Raw genomic sequence first — 14,608 nt, forward strand, 5'->3', positions numbered from 1 at the left:
TCTGGAACTCTATTGTAGGGATTCTTTCACAAGAAATTCCATAAGTTGGTGTTTTGTTTTAAGGTGGTCAAAAAGGCTGTCTCAGGCGCTGCTCAAGAATCTCCCATAAGTGTTCAATTTAGTTGAGATCTGGTGACTGTGACACACACACACACACACTTACAATGAGCTCCAAAAGTATTGGGACCGTGTAACGTTTTGTTTGTTACGTTTTGTTTTTTACTCCAGCACTTTGGATTTGAAATTATACAATGACAATGAGTTTAAAGTGCAGACTGTCAGCTTTAATTTGAGGGTATTTTCATCGATATCAGGAGAACCGTTTGGAAATTACAGCACTTTTTGTACATAGCCCCCAATTTTAGGGGACCAAAGGTGTTGGGACTAATTCACTTATATGTGTATTAAAGTAGTAAAAAGTTAAGTACTTGGTCCAATATTCATATCACGCAATGATAACATCAAGCTTCTGAATCTATAAATTTCTTGGTTGTGTTTCAGATTATTTTGTGCTCAATAAAAGTTTATGGTAAATAATGTATTGTGTTATTTTAGAGTAACTTTTATTGGAAATTTGGATAGAATATGTTTCTAAACACTTCTACATTAATATGGATGCTACCATGATTACAGATAATCCTAATTGAATCGTGAATAATGATGATTTAGAAAGTTACAGATGCACGTGTCACCGACCCAATTCTTTCGGGACTCACTATATATTAAACCCCCTATGGTCCTTTGAGACCCCTCTTTCAAAGTAACTGGTATCTCTTCCCAAATTATGAAATAGCCATGGGAGCCAAAGTAATAGGAAGCTGGGCATTTTTCCACATGACCCTAAGCATGATGGGATGTTAATTGTTTAATTAACTAAGGAATCACACCTGTAATCTCACCTGTTTTCAATATACTTTGTTGCCCTCATTTACATTTAATAAAGTGTTTCCTTTATTTTGGCAGTTACCTGTAGGTTGTAATCTCATTGATCAACTGCTCCAATTGTCCAACTTACCCAATTGTCCACGTTGAAATTACATGGTGTGCCTAGTGGGTAATCATCCCAAGAAAAGGAACTTACAAAATGTATGTTTATCATGCTTTTTCCCCCTCCTCGCAGATATTTTGAGGTTATATTTTGAGGTTCATAACCAAGATGTCTCTGAAGGTTCACACCAGCAATGTCACCAACAAGAATGACCCCAAGTCCATCAACTCATGCGTGTTCATCGGTAACCTCAACACAGCCGTGGTGAAGAAGTTGGATGTGGAGAGTATTTTCTTGAAATATGGCCACGTGCTGGGCTGCTCTGTGCACAAGGGCTACGCCTTTGTCCAGTATGCCAGTGAGAGGCATGCCCGTGGGTCTGTTATAGGGGAGAATGGATGAGTGCTGGCGGGACAGACTCTGGGTGAGTCCTATTTGGGTTCTTCTGTCGTTCATCTCAATAGTGAATACTAGGGCCATGTTTTTGTTTCAGCTGTAGCAAGTGTTACCATTACATTTCAGTGTAATGATGATGATAATGTCATGATAATAACAGATCAGCATATATCAACAGACACTGTCGAGGGATAATTAATAAAATAGTTTACCCTAAAATAGTTTACCCCAAAGTTCGTCACAAGTTTTCAGACCTTAAAAGGGATCTGAAGTCGATTAGAACATATTTCAAGGCATCTGTTATTTAGAAATCTGCAGGTCTTAATTGCACATGAATGGGAAAGATTGGCACCATCTAACATACACAACAAATGCCGTGGAACTCAGCTTTTGACATACAGCACATACAGTACCAGTCAAAAGTTTGGACACACCTAATCATTCAAGGGTTTTCCTTTATTGTTTTGTAGAATAATAGTGAAGACATCAAAACTATGAAATAACACAAGGAATCATGTAACCAAAATATTTAGATTTGTCAAACAAATCTTCAAAGTATCCACTGCCTTTGACAGCTTTGCACACTCTTGGTATTCTCTCAACCAGCTTCATGAGGAATGCTTTTCCAACAGTCTTGAAGGAGTTCCCACATATCCCACATATCAAACCATCTCAATTGTGTTGGGGTCGGGTGATTGTGGAATGCAGGTCATCTGATGCAGCACTTAATCACTCTCCTTGGTCAAATAGCCCTTACACAGCATAGAGGTGTGTTTTGGGTCATTGTCCTATTGAAAAAACAAATGATAGTCCCACTAAGCACAAACCAGATGGGATGGTGTATCGCTGCAGAATGCTGTGGTAGCCATGCTGGTTAAGTGTGCCGACAGTGTCACCTGCAAAGCACCATCACATCACCTCCTCCATGCTTCACGGTGGGAACCACACATGCGTTGATCAATCAAGTAACCACTCTTGACCTTATGATACAGTATGTACCCCATGTAGAATGCAGCAGCCATGACTAAACGGGTTGGCCCTGTTTTATTTTGGTCTTGCACAATGTGCCTCCAGTGGTGTAAAAATAATTTAAAGTACTACTTAAGTTGTTTTTGCGGGGGTATCTGTACTTTACTATTTATATTTTTACAAACTTTTACTTCGCTACATTCCTAAAAAAATATATATACTTTTTACTCCATATATTTTCCATTACACACAACAGTACTCCTTACATTTTGACAGGACAAGGGAAATTGTCTAATTCACACACTTATCAAGAGAACATTCCTGGTCAAACCTACTGCATCTGATCTGGTGAACTCCCTAAACACATGCTTTGTTTTTAAATTATTTCTGAATGTTGGACAATGCCCCAGGCTATCCATTTTTTTATAATACCATTTGGTTTGCTTTATATTAGGAATTTTAAATGATTTACACTTTTACTTTTGTTACTTAAGTATATTTTAGAAATTACATTTACGTTTGATACTTAAGTATATTTAAAACCAAATACTTTTAGACTTTTACTGAAGTAGTATTTTACTGGGTGACTTTCACTTTTAATTGAGTCATTTTCTATTAAGGTATCTTTTACTTTTACTCAAGTATGAAAATTGGATACTTTTTCCACCACTGTGTGCCTCTGGGAGAGAGCAGAGAGACCTGCTGGGCCTTTGCTAAGAGCAGTGTGTATCTGAACCACTATTACAGCACTCCCTGTAGTCCTTATCAGCCCTTTAAAGAGTGGTGCTTGTTATCAAAGCATTAACCTCAATGAAACTCAGAGATTAACCTCCTTCCAACTCGTATTCATAACAACGCTGGCCGCACTGCACTGAGCATCATTCAACACTGGTCGTCTGGTACAACTTCATCCCCCATTACACAGAGCCCCAACTGGACTCTGTCAGTGTCAGGGAACTAGAGCCCGAAAAGCATTTTCCTATATGGGTGATTCTACAGAAGTGTGCAAAATAAAGCAATTCATGATTTTTGTCTTTTTTACCAATATTATTTCAAGAGAAAATCTTTTTCTATAATTACATCGAAATATACTAATCTAATTAGTAGTTGTTTATTTTCAAACATCGTACTCAAAAGAATGCTGTACCATCTTTTGATGTACACCACGGAAACACACACTAAACGACTGTAGAATGGGCCTCCCAAGTGGCGCAGCGGTATAAGGCAGCATCACTATAGACTAGGGTTCGATCCTGGCCAGGACAGGTAATCACAGCCAACCGGGAGTCCCATAGGGCGTCGCGCAATTGGCCCAGCGTTGTCTGGGTAAGGGGAGAGTTTGGGGGGTTTTACTTGGCTCATTGCTCTAGCGACTCCTTGTGGCAGGCCGGGTGCCTGCAGGCTGACTTCGGTTGTCAGTTAAATGGTGTTTCGTCTGACACATTTGACCGGCTGGCTCCGGGTTAAGCGAGCAGGTGTTAAGAAGCGTGATTTGGCGGGTCATGTTTCAGAGGACACATGACTTGACCTTCACTTCACTTCTCCCGAGCCCATTGGGGAGTTGCACTGATGAGACAAGATTGTAATATCATGTAAAAGGGTGAGAGAAAAAAATAATTACAAACAATAGACTGTAGAATGAATGTGCCTTAAGACACACCCCTACAAATATCACCAGGTGATGGATTGCACCCCTCTCCTGCTTTGCAGCATGGTGTGTAGCAAGTTGGTAAATCTTCATGTATTTTTAAGTGTCACTACGAAACTCCTAATATGTAAAGTATGCTTTTGGGACTAAAATATGTTTTGCTGGGGTGTACATCTGGCCAAATGAAAAAGAGCCAGCCATATGTTAGTTCTGGGGATTCTTTAAAGTCCAAACAGAAACGATCACAACCAAAACAATTGACACGAATATATATGAGGTCTCATCTTTGTTTCTGGCTATCATGGCATCTGTTACAGGACAAGCAGCGACATTTTAAAGTTGCAAGCTTTACCAACTGAGCTACAAAGGACCACCATGTGGGTAGTAGACAAGTGTACACTTCAGGAAAAAGTGTAGTATTGAGATGCATAGCCAGCAGGGGGGCTCCAATCCTCCAATATTCCAAACATTTACATCCATTTGGCCACTACATAGAGATCTATAATGTGCTATACTGTAATTCACTTTACTGTACTGTGCTCAAGTTTACTCTACTTGAGTTTTATACAATTGAAGAAACGGCCCATGGCCTCTTGATCAAGTGGTCTTAGTCTTGAGACCACTCAAGACCACAAATTAAGTCTTTAACTTGTCATGGTCTCCTGTGTGGCTCAGTTAGGAGAGCATGGTGTTTGCAGTGCCAGGGTTGTGGATTCAATTCCCATGGGGGACCACTGAGAGAAATGTATGCACTCACAAGTTGCTCTGGATAAAAGCATCTGCCAAATGACTGAAAATGTAAAACATATACACTTACTGGTGTGCCTTTTATGTTTATGAGTAGGCACACACCTACTCATAAACACACACCTTTATTTAAACAGGGGGAAAAATACACAAAGCTCTTTCACGTCATGCTCAAGTTAATAGGCTTTCAGTGTGGAGCGATGCCCTAGCGTACTCCTCACTGCCTCAGCCCTAAGCACCCACAGTGGGCGTGCCCAGAGAACACAAACAGGAGGCTTGGTGCTCAAACTGGAGGTGACAGTGTCCATAGGCTCCAGAGACAGTGACAGCTAAGACTTAGAGCACTGATGCTAGCATTAGCTACAGTGCCTTCAGAAGGTATTCATATCCCTGACTTACTCCACATTTTGTTGTTACAGCCTGAATTTAAAATGTATTAAGTATATTTTGTTTCTCACGCATGATCTACACACAATACACCAAAATGACAAAGTGAACACGTTAAAAAAAATATTTGCACATTTATTGAAAATGAAATTCAGAAATGGCTCATTTACATGAATAAGTATTAACATATGTATACATGTTAATGACCTTTAAACAACGATTACAGCTGTGAGTCCTTCTGGGTAAGTCTCTCTAAGAGCTTTGCATAGCAGAACATAACATTGTTTACACATTATTATGAAAAATATTATTCAAGCTCTGTCAAGTTGGTTGTTGATCATTGATGTTTAAGACAATTTTAATTCAAACTGTAACTAGTCCACTCAGGAACATTCAATGTCATCTTGGTAAGCAACTCCAGTGTATTTTTGGCTTTGTGTTTTAGGTTATTGTCCTGCTGAAAGGTGAATTTGTCTCCCAGTGGTGGAAAGCAGACTGAACCAGGTTTTCCCCTAGGATTTTGCCTGTGCTTTGCTCTATTCCATTTTTTTAAATCCAAATAACCTCTGTAGTCCTTGCCGATGATAAGCATATCCATAACATGATGCAGCCACAAACGTGATTCAAAATATGAACAGTGGTACTACAGTAGGTGATGTGTTGGATTTGAAATAGGAAGAGTGGTGCTAGGTGATGTGTTGGCTTTGCCCCGAACATAACACTTTGTATTCAGGACGTAAAGTTAAATTCTTTGCAACCTTTTTGGCAGTTTTACTTTAGTGTCTTATTGCAAACAGGATATATATATATATATATATATATATATTTATTTTTTTAATTCTCTACAGGCTTCCTTTTTTCACTGTCATTTGGTTAGTAATTGTGAGTCCTACAATGTTGTTGATCCATCCCATTAAACTGTTTTAAAGTCACCATTGATCTCATGGTGAAATCCCTGAGCAGTTTCCTTCCTCTCCGGCAACTGAGTCAGGAGAGATGCCTGTACAGCGCATTTGGAAAGTATTCAGACCCTTTGACTTTTTCCACATTTTGTTACGTTACAGCCTTATTCTAAAATTGATTCAGTTATATTTTTTCCTCATCAATCTACACACAATACCCAATAATGCAAAAATAGGATTTTAGAAATGTTTGCAAATGTATTTATATATAAAAACAGATACCTTATTTACATAAGTATTCAGATCCTTTGCTATGAGACTCAAAATTGAGCTCAGGTGCATCCTGTTTCCATTGATCATCATTGAGATGTTTCTACAAGTTGATTGGAGTCCACCTGTTATAAATTCAATTGATTGGACATGATTTGGAAAGGCACAACTCTCTATATAAGGTCCCACAGTTGACAGCAGATGTCAGAGCAAAAACCAAGCCATGAGGTTGGAGGAATTGTGGGAAAGGGCACCAAAATATTTCTGCAGGATTGAAGGTCCCCAAGAACACAGTGGCCTCCATCATTCTTAAATGGAAGAAGGTTGGAACCACCAAGACTCTTCCTAGAGCTGACCGGTCGGCCAAACTGAGCAATCAGGGAAGAAGGGCCTTGGTCAGGGAGGTGACCAAGAACCCAACGGTCACTCTGACAGAGCTCCACTGTTCCTCTGTAGAGATGGGAGAACCTTCCAGAAGGACAACTATCTCTGCAGCACTCCACCAATCAGGCCTTTATGGTGGAGTGGCCAGACAAAAGCCGCTCCTCAGTAAAAGGCATAAGACAACCTGCTTGGAGCTTGACAAAAGGAACCTAAAGACTCTCAGACCATGTGAATCAAGATTATCTGGTCTGATGAAACCAAGATTGAACTCTTTGGCCTAAATGCCAAGCGACATGTCTTGAGGAAACCTGGCAGCCTCCCAAACGGTGAAACATGGTGGTGGCAGCATCATACTCTGGGGATGTTTTTCAGCAGCAGGGACTGGGAGACTAATCAGGATGAGGAAAAGATGAACGGAGCGAAGTACACAGAGATCCTCGATGAAAACCTGTTTCAGAGCGCTCTGGACCTCAGATTGTGATAAAGGTTCACCTTCCGACAGGACAACGACCCTAAGCACACAGCCTAGACAAAGCAGGAGCGGCTTCGGGACAGGTCTCTGAATGTCCTTGTGTGGCCCAGCCAGAGCCCAGACTAGAACCCGATCCAATATCTCTGCAGAGACCTAAAAATGGCTGTGCAGCAACGCTCCCCATCCAACTGCAAAAGTGTAGCTTCCGTCCTTCTCCTCGCCACAACCTGGGCTCAATCCAGGGACCCTCTGCACACATCAACATCTACCTCCCACGAAGCATCGTTACCAATCGCTCCACAAAAGCTGCGGCCCTTGCATAGCAAGGGGAACAACTACTTCAAGGTCTCAGAGCGAGTGACGTCACCGATTGAAGCACTATTAGCGCGCACCCCGCTAACTAGCTAGCAATTTCACAGCGGTTACACAACCTTATAGAGCTTGAGAGGATCTGCAGAGGAGAATGGGAGAAATTCCCCAAATACAGGTGTGCCAAGCTTGTAGCGTCATATTAAAGAAGACTCGAGGCTGAAATCGCTGCCAAAGTGCTTATTCAAAGTACTGAGTAAAGAGTCTGAATATTTATGTAAATGTATTATTTCAGTCCTTGCTTGACTGACAGATAATTGTATATGTTGGGAACAGAGCTGAGGTAGTCATTAAAAAATCACGTTAAAACACTATTGCACACAGAGTCCATGCAACTCATGTGGCTTGTTAAGCATATGTTTACTCCTGAACTTATTTAGGCTTTCCATAACAAAGAGGTTGAATACTTTTTCACTTAAAGACATTTCAGCTTTTCATTTTTAATTAATTTGTAAAAATGTTTCTACGTATGTCTACAAACATAATTCCACTTTGACATTATGGGGTATTATGTGTGAGCCAGTGACACATCTAAATATAACGTATTTTAAATTCAGGCTGTAACATGACAAAATGTGGAAAAAGAGAATACGTTCAGAAGGCAGAGGGGCAGAGAGAGGCGTGTCATGGTTTCACACCTCCCTCTGGTGGAGATGGTAGGTCTGCACAAACATTAGGGTTGTTGTCAGGCTTTCATTTTTCCCTGTTGTGGCTTGGTACTGGACAGATCTAGAATCAGCTTCCCCTCCCCCATGGGCTCCTTTTGTGTTATGGCTAGGTTCAATGCAGCAATCAAAGGGTGTGGTCCAGATATTCTTGTTATGTGGTGTGTTTCCATTGGGCCCTTTATGTTGAATCACCTTTACCTGACCCCCGAATGTCAGACATAATACTGCAGCAGTAACACCTGTAACAGAAACCTCATATCCTTCTCATATTGTCTATGTTTGATGTAATATTAAAGTTCACCCAAATTACAAAATGACATATTGGTTTCTGTAAGCAGTCTATAGACAAGGTATGACAGCAATCAATGCTTTGAGTTTGTTTATCTGACAACTGTCTCCAAAAGCTAATATCAGGGCTTGTATTGGATTTGTTCCACAAATGCTAAAAAATAAGCATTTGGAGATCGTGTCCAGGTAAACAAAACCACTGCTTTGTCTTATGTTGTCCATAGACTGCTTACAGGGTAAGGAAACCCATATTTACTAACTAAAAATGGGTTTCTAAATATGGGTTTCCTTGCCCTGTCTGAATATTTACATAATTGTAATATTTCAGTATTTTTTATAAATGTGCTAAAATTAGTTAACCTGTTTCTGCTTTGTCATGATGGGGTACTTAATAACGTTTTAGAATAAGGCGTTAACGTCACAAAATTCAAGAGGTCTGAATACTTTCCAAATGCACTGTATATTTTAAGTGAAGTGAGCGTTAGATTATTGAGAGATTGATTTTTTTTAAAGCATCTCTCTCTATTTCTCTGTAACACCCCCTTTCTCCACTCCTCCTCAGACATCAACATGGCGGAGGAGCCCAAGCCCAACAGACCCAGAGGGCAAGGTTGATATAGATGAAACTTGTGACACTTTCCCCTTTTTAGTCAATTTCTCTCAATTATTCTGTAACATTCTTTGTTCTACCTCAGACATCAACATGGCGGGGGAGCCCAAGCCCAACAGCCCAGAGGGCAAGGTTGATATAGATGAAACTTGTGACACCTTCCCCTTTTTAGTCAATTTCTCTAAATTTCTCTGTAACATTCTTTGTTCTACCTCAGACATCAACATTGCGGGGGAGCCCAAGCCCAACAGACCCAGAGGACGGAAGAGGTCTGCCGCTGGTCTCTACAGGTACATAGGAGAACCCTTTTTGGTTCCAGGTAAAAACCCTTTTTGGTTCCATGTAGAACCATTTTGGGTTCCATGTAGAACCCTCTGTGGAAAGTGTTCTACACAAACCCAAAACAGAACCAACAAGTGTTCTTCAAAGGGATCTCAAATTTGGACAGTTGAAGAACCCTTTTGGGTTCTAGATTGCACCTTTTTTTCTGAGTGTACTCTATAAGGTGTAAAGCGTAAATCATGTGCACAGACTCAGAGCCGCAATAGTCCGGCATTCTGTTGTGACATAGCTATGTGGCTCTGTATACCCCCCCACAATTCCCAACCAATGCAGCTCTATTCATTTGAATGTGTTGACAGTTGAAGAAATTGCTTGAGCTGCGCTGAGAATTTGAAAAGTATGAAAGCCAACGGTTCAATATTCTAGAACACTGCTGTACGTATGAATACACATTTGGACTATTAAGACTTCATGGAAAGGGGGCAGGAATAAGTGGTCAATCTCAAGTCTCAATAGTTGCTGATAATTCCTTTACTCATTTCCTATACTTCTTCTACACCGATCTGATAGATCTTGATAGTGGGATTTTTGACCTGTCTTTTTTTCTGAGGTCAGTGCACATGAGGGAGAGGAATTTGGGAACTGAAGAGACTATTGATGCTCAATGTCATTCCAGAACATTATAATGTTGTTTAGATATTTTTTGGTTTCTTTCAGTGGCTATGACTTTGATAATGACTACTACAGACATGAATTCTATGACAGGTGAGTGGATTACGCCTGTAAATACACTTTCGGTGTAACTCTACATTGCACATCATCCAGCAATGAGAAAGAGAGAATGATTTTGCAATGGCAAACATTCACAGTAAAGTAAATAAAGAGATCATATTCTTTCATCAGTGACATTAATCATTTTGCAATCTCCAAAAAAATCAGTCAGTGATGGCATTATAATGCAGTCATACAGACACAATTAATGTATTTTGTGAGGGTGCAAACCATTAATGTCATTGATCAAAGACTATAAACTATATATTTACTTTCATGGGACTTTTTTTCTGAGCTGTGGAAGATGTTGTTGCCTTTTATTCTCAACCCATCATTACTGAAAGATGTCAAAACTTGTTCCCATAAGTAACGCTCACCCAGCTGTTAAGTCAAGCTTTTGTTTCACAACATGGCCTGTGCCGAGCAAACTTTGGCAGTGTCCGCCTCCTCTCTTGGCCGTCCCCATTTCAGTGGCTATAGAAGCCCCGCTGGTGCTCTCCGCTGGATGCCTGTGTTCGCAGATGTCTGAACATAATATCCAGATGAGGAACACATTTCAGCCATCCAGAGGAGTTTATTTATACCCTCTCTGTGATGTCCAAATCTGAGTTACGGCTGTCAGAGGCTGCCTTTGACTGGGATCAATATATTACAGAGAGATACACCCAATAATTTAATCGCCCTTCTGCTTTCAAGTGATCTTCAAAACCCCTAGTCTTCATGGAGCCGCTGACGCAACCAACGAACTTGCTCTCTGTCTGGACGGCAGATATCGCTTTGAAGCCGAGGCAATAGCCTCAGCCTCTTACTTTATTTCATTCACAACACACCAGAGAAAGCAGAATAGTTTCCTCTAAATCCTTTTCAGAGGTAGGTTTATTTTTCTACTGAACAATGGACACACATACCCCTTAAAGGCAATATAATTATCTCAAACTCCATAAGATGTATTCAACACCCACAGTCCATGATACTGTAGATACAATATGGTGTACTGTAGATACGTGTAAGAAGGTAGTGCTTTACCTCAGTTGGCCCTTTCAATGTTTCAGGCATGTCAATACCTTTTTAACACCCTCGAGTCGATTGGTGCACTGGTGCATCAATCTAGTTAACATAATAAAAAATCCCCATCAAAATCCGTCAGTTCAAGCTAGAGATATTTTTTTTGCATTGAATGCGTCTCAATCCACCTTATCCGCCAATGTTGCATTTCCGCATCTATGGTGAAAGATGGCAGAGCTATAGCGGTGTTTGTCATACCATGAGACATCCCGAAAATCAGTCTTTCTCTTGAAAACGCCTGTAGCGTCCGAAGAGTTTGACCTAAAAAAACTATTATGGAAAGTGGAGACTCTCATGAACACCAAGGTGGTCTCCATTTTGCATTACAAACTTCACAAGTGTCAGTGGACTTGTCTGAAGTCGGTACCGTCAATGTGCCAACTTCTGTTTGTAGCATCCAAACCATTTGAGCTAAACTAATGTGACCCCAATGTGGAAAGGGAAGTTTGTCAAAACTTCTCTGTTTGGCTTTATGACCATCACAAATGTCACGGAGCCCATCTGAAGGTAACCGGCACCGTTTTAAAAAATGAATGGAAGTATGAAGGTAGTTTTGTGCCTAGGGATTAAATACATGCAAGGGATTAAATACATGCAAAAAAATCTAGATTTATATTTCCCGAACTTTCTTATATCTCGTAGATATAGGACAAACACTTCAAAACCTTGTTTTTAATTTCTTGACTGTCTTTTTTGCCATTTATGAATGTGTTATTCAATGTGTTTCTCTGGTCTGTGGTAAAGGCCAAATTCAATATTTTATCAAATATTTTTTGGATACCTAAAAGGAATTCTAAATCTATAGTATAACCATCTAAAAACAATTCAATATCAATTTAGAACCCCCAAAAACACCTTTTTTTAAATTAAGGACTATTACCTCTGTACTGTCATAACTCAATACAGAAATGTACATTATCAATATCCATCCACCAAAGGCTGTGTACCCTCTCTCTTTCCCTCTGTAGGCTGTTTGAGTACAGGGGCAGAGTGTCGCCAGTGCCTCGCATAGTGCCAGTTAAGTGGCCTCACATGGCCATGCCCCTGGTGCGTCAGGTCAACTATTTGCCCGCCAAGCTGTTGGCACGCACATCACTCCTCCCTAGCAGCATCAAGCAGACGTGTAAGTTCCTGCAGGCACTTTATATCAACAATTTACCCAATAAGATGTCTTTAAGCAAAGCTCTGAACTAAAATGGCTCGGTTGAACTTGAACGAATCCATAGCAATCTCTTTTCATCTACAATTTTATATTTGCTTTTAAACAGCAAATTCTAAGATGAATGGATATCATTTGTTGGGACGAGTACATGTTATTGTTTTGAGCAATCGCGCTTTGCAGTGTTGTTACCATATACAGCAGTCTTCTCTTGATTCGGTTCCATGCTGCAATGAACTGGGTGGATCTCAAACTTAAATGACTCTTCTTTGCTGTCCCCCTTCTCTCTTTTTATATCTCTATTCTGGTGTTGTCTGTTACGGTGAGCTCAGCGGAAAAATCCAACGAGCTACAGGCAATCAAATCAGAGCTGACTCAGATCAAGTTCAACATTGGTGCGCTGCTCGGCCGAGTGGAACAGATCACAGAAGACAAACACTTTGCCGCGGGTGAGTTCCATCTCCATCAGGCCACAATAAAAATATAACTCTACAGACTACAACTTTACAGAGAGCACTCTTTATCAGGGTGGAGTCAACAAAAGGTAAAACAATTATGTGAAAACACCTTTACAGGAGGATAGAGACAGTAGGGTAGAGAACTCAATTGAACCCCCAACACTGTGAAAAATGGCAGGTCCTTGCAGCCAAATAGAACTTGAAGTGTGAGTTGAGTACAGTTTAATACAGCTTAATCAACCCCAAAAAACAAAAAGGGCCAAGATAGGCCCAATATAAACTCTTACAGAAGCAGCCAAGAAAATCAGACTGAGTCAATAACCTTAATTAGTGTAATATTAATTAATTTGAGTTATTATTACAAGGCTGCCTCTGGTATGCAGATTGTATAGTTTCCCACTCTCCCTTAATGGCCACTGTCCAGTAGGTGGCAGAATGACACAATCAGCCATTGATTATCTCCTTGGTGTGACCAAAGAAGAAAATCTATTTTCTCTCTCCTGTTTCCTGGTCACAGACTACTTTATTGCACCAACAGCCCCCGCATTATTTTTCATATAATGTGAGACACCTTTATAAGCCCTTTTTCTAAATAAAATGACCCTCCACAGATCATATTTTGTTAACAGTGAGGGTCAAACACTGTAAAGGTGCGAGTCAGCGAGGTCCTGGTCTGCATCCCAAATGGCACCATATAAGGCACTACCTTTGACCAGAGACCATTGGAAATAGGGTTCCATTTGGGACGAAGACCTGTTATATGAACTGTCATTCGCACTGGGTTTATGGCCCTGTAGGCTGGGCCAGCTGTACTCCTCTCTTTCTCTCTCAAACACACACACACACACACAGGTCATAAATTCAGTGCTCCTCTGTCTCTGACCAGGCGTGGCCTCTAACCAGAGATTTAGGATCAGTATTCCCTTCCTAAATTTTTAAGCCAAACCGTATAGATGTGAAACACAACTAACCTTGGATCAGTCCTAACTAATCATATGTATGTTTCTCAGTTATTAATCTGCTGTGTGTACCACACTTTTGGTTTTCAAGTAGACTTGTCAATGATGTGTCTGGACAAATAGTACCTAGTTAAAGTGTTCCATTGAGAGCAGATGCAATACGTCAAGCTTTTTTGGGACCCATCAAATCACATTGCGAAACAGTGGAGAAAATATGCCAGAAACAGATTTTTGTTCACTTGACTCACTGGTTTCATGACTTTAGCACATGAAATGTTTAATGTACAACCTACAAAATTAGCCCCAGAGGTTTAAGGCGAATGTGGGGTTTGAGAAGGTTCTGGGTTTTCTAGAATGGCTTTACTTTCTCAGGGTACTAATTCAAATACACATATCATTGTCTCACTACGGGATTTGCTCAGCATATCACTGACGGCTCGAAGAACCAATCACACATCATCTGTTGGAGGCAGACCAGTTGAGTGAGCGAATGAGGTGAGCCCCTCGCCTCCTTATAAGGCACCACTACCCCCTCCTCTGGTCATTCTCACATCTTCCTTGTGGAAGAGATCACTACTCTCCTGAAGGTCTCCTCAACAAAACTAAATGGCTGTCTTCCTACTGAACTGTTCTCAGGGGAACCGTGAGGTTAACATTGCCAAATGTAGGACCTCTGCTCCTGTTCGATAGTGTTGCTAATCACACGAGCATTCCTACCTGCACATACAGTTGCATAAGAAAGGCTAGATAACTAAGAAACGAGTTGCCTACCTGCCCAGACAGTAGTATGGCAAGTTCCATTCTCTCGTTTAGTTC

At 40.6% G+C, this 14,608-nt stretch overlaps 1 pseudogene; it reads left to right on the forward strand.

Annotated features, from left to right (window-relative positions):
• Nucleotides 1-1,156: 1,156 nt before the first annotated feature.
• Nucleotides 1,157-14,608, forward strand: part of LOC135541644 (RNA-binding protein Raly-like) — a 32,822-nt pseudogene continuing 19,370 nt past the window's right edge.

This window comes from Oncorhynchus masou, chromosome 6, assembly GCF_036934945.1.
Source record: "Oncorhynchus masou masou isolate Uvic2021 chromosome 6, UVic_Omas_1.1, whole genome shotgun sequence".
NCBI lineage: Eukaryota > Metazoa > Chordata > Actinopteri > Salmoniformes > Salmonidae > Oncorhynchus > Oncorhynchus masou.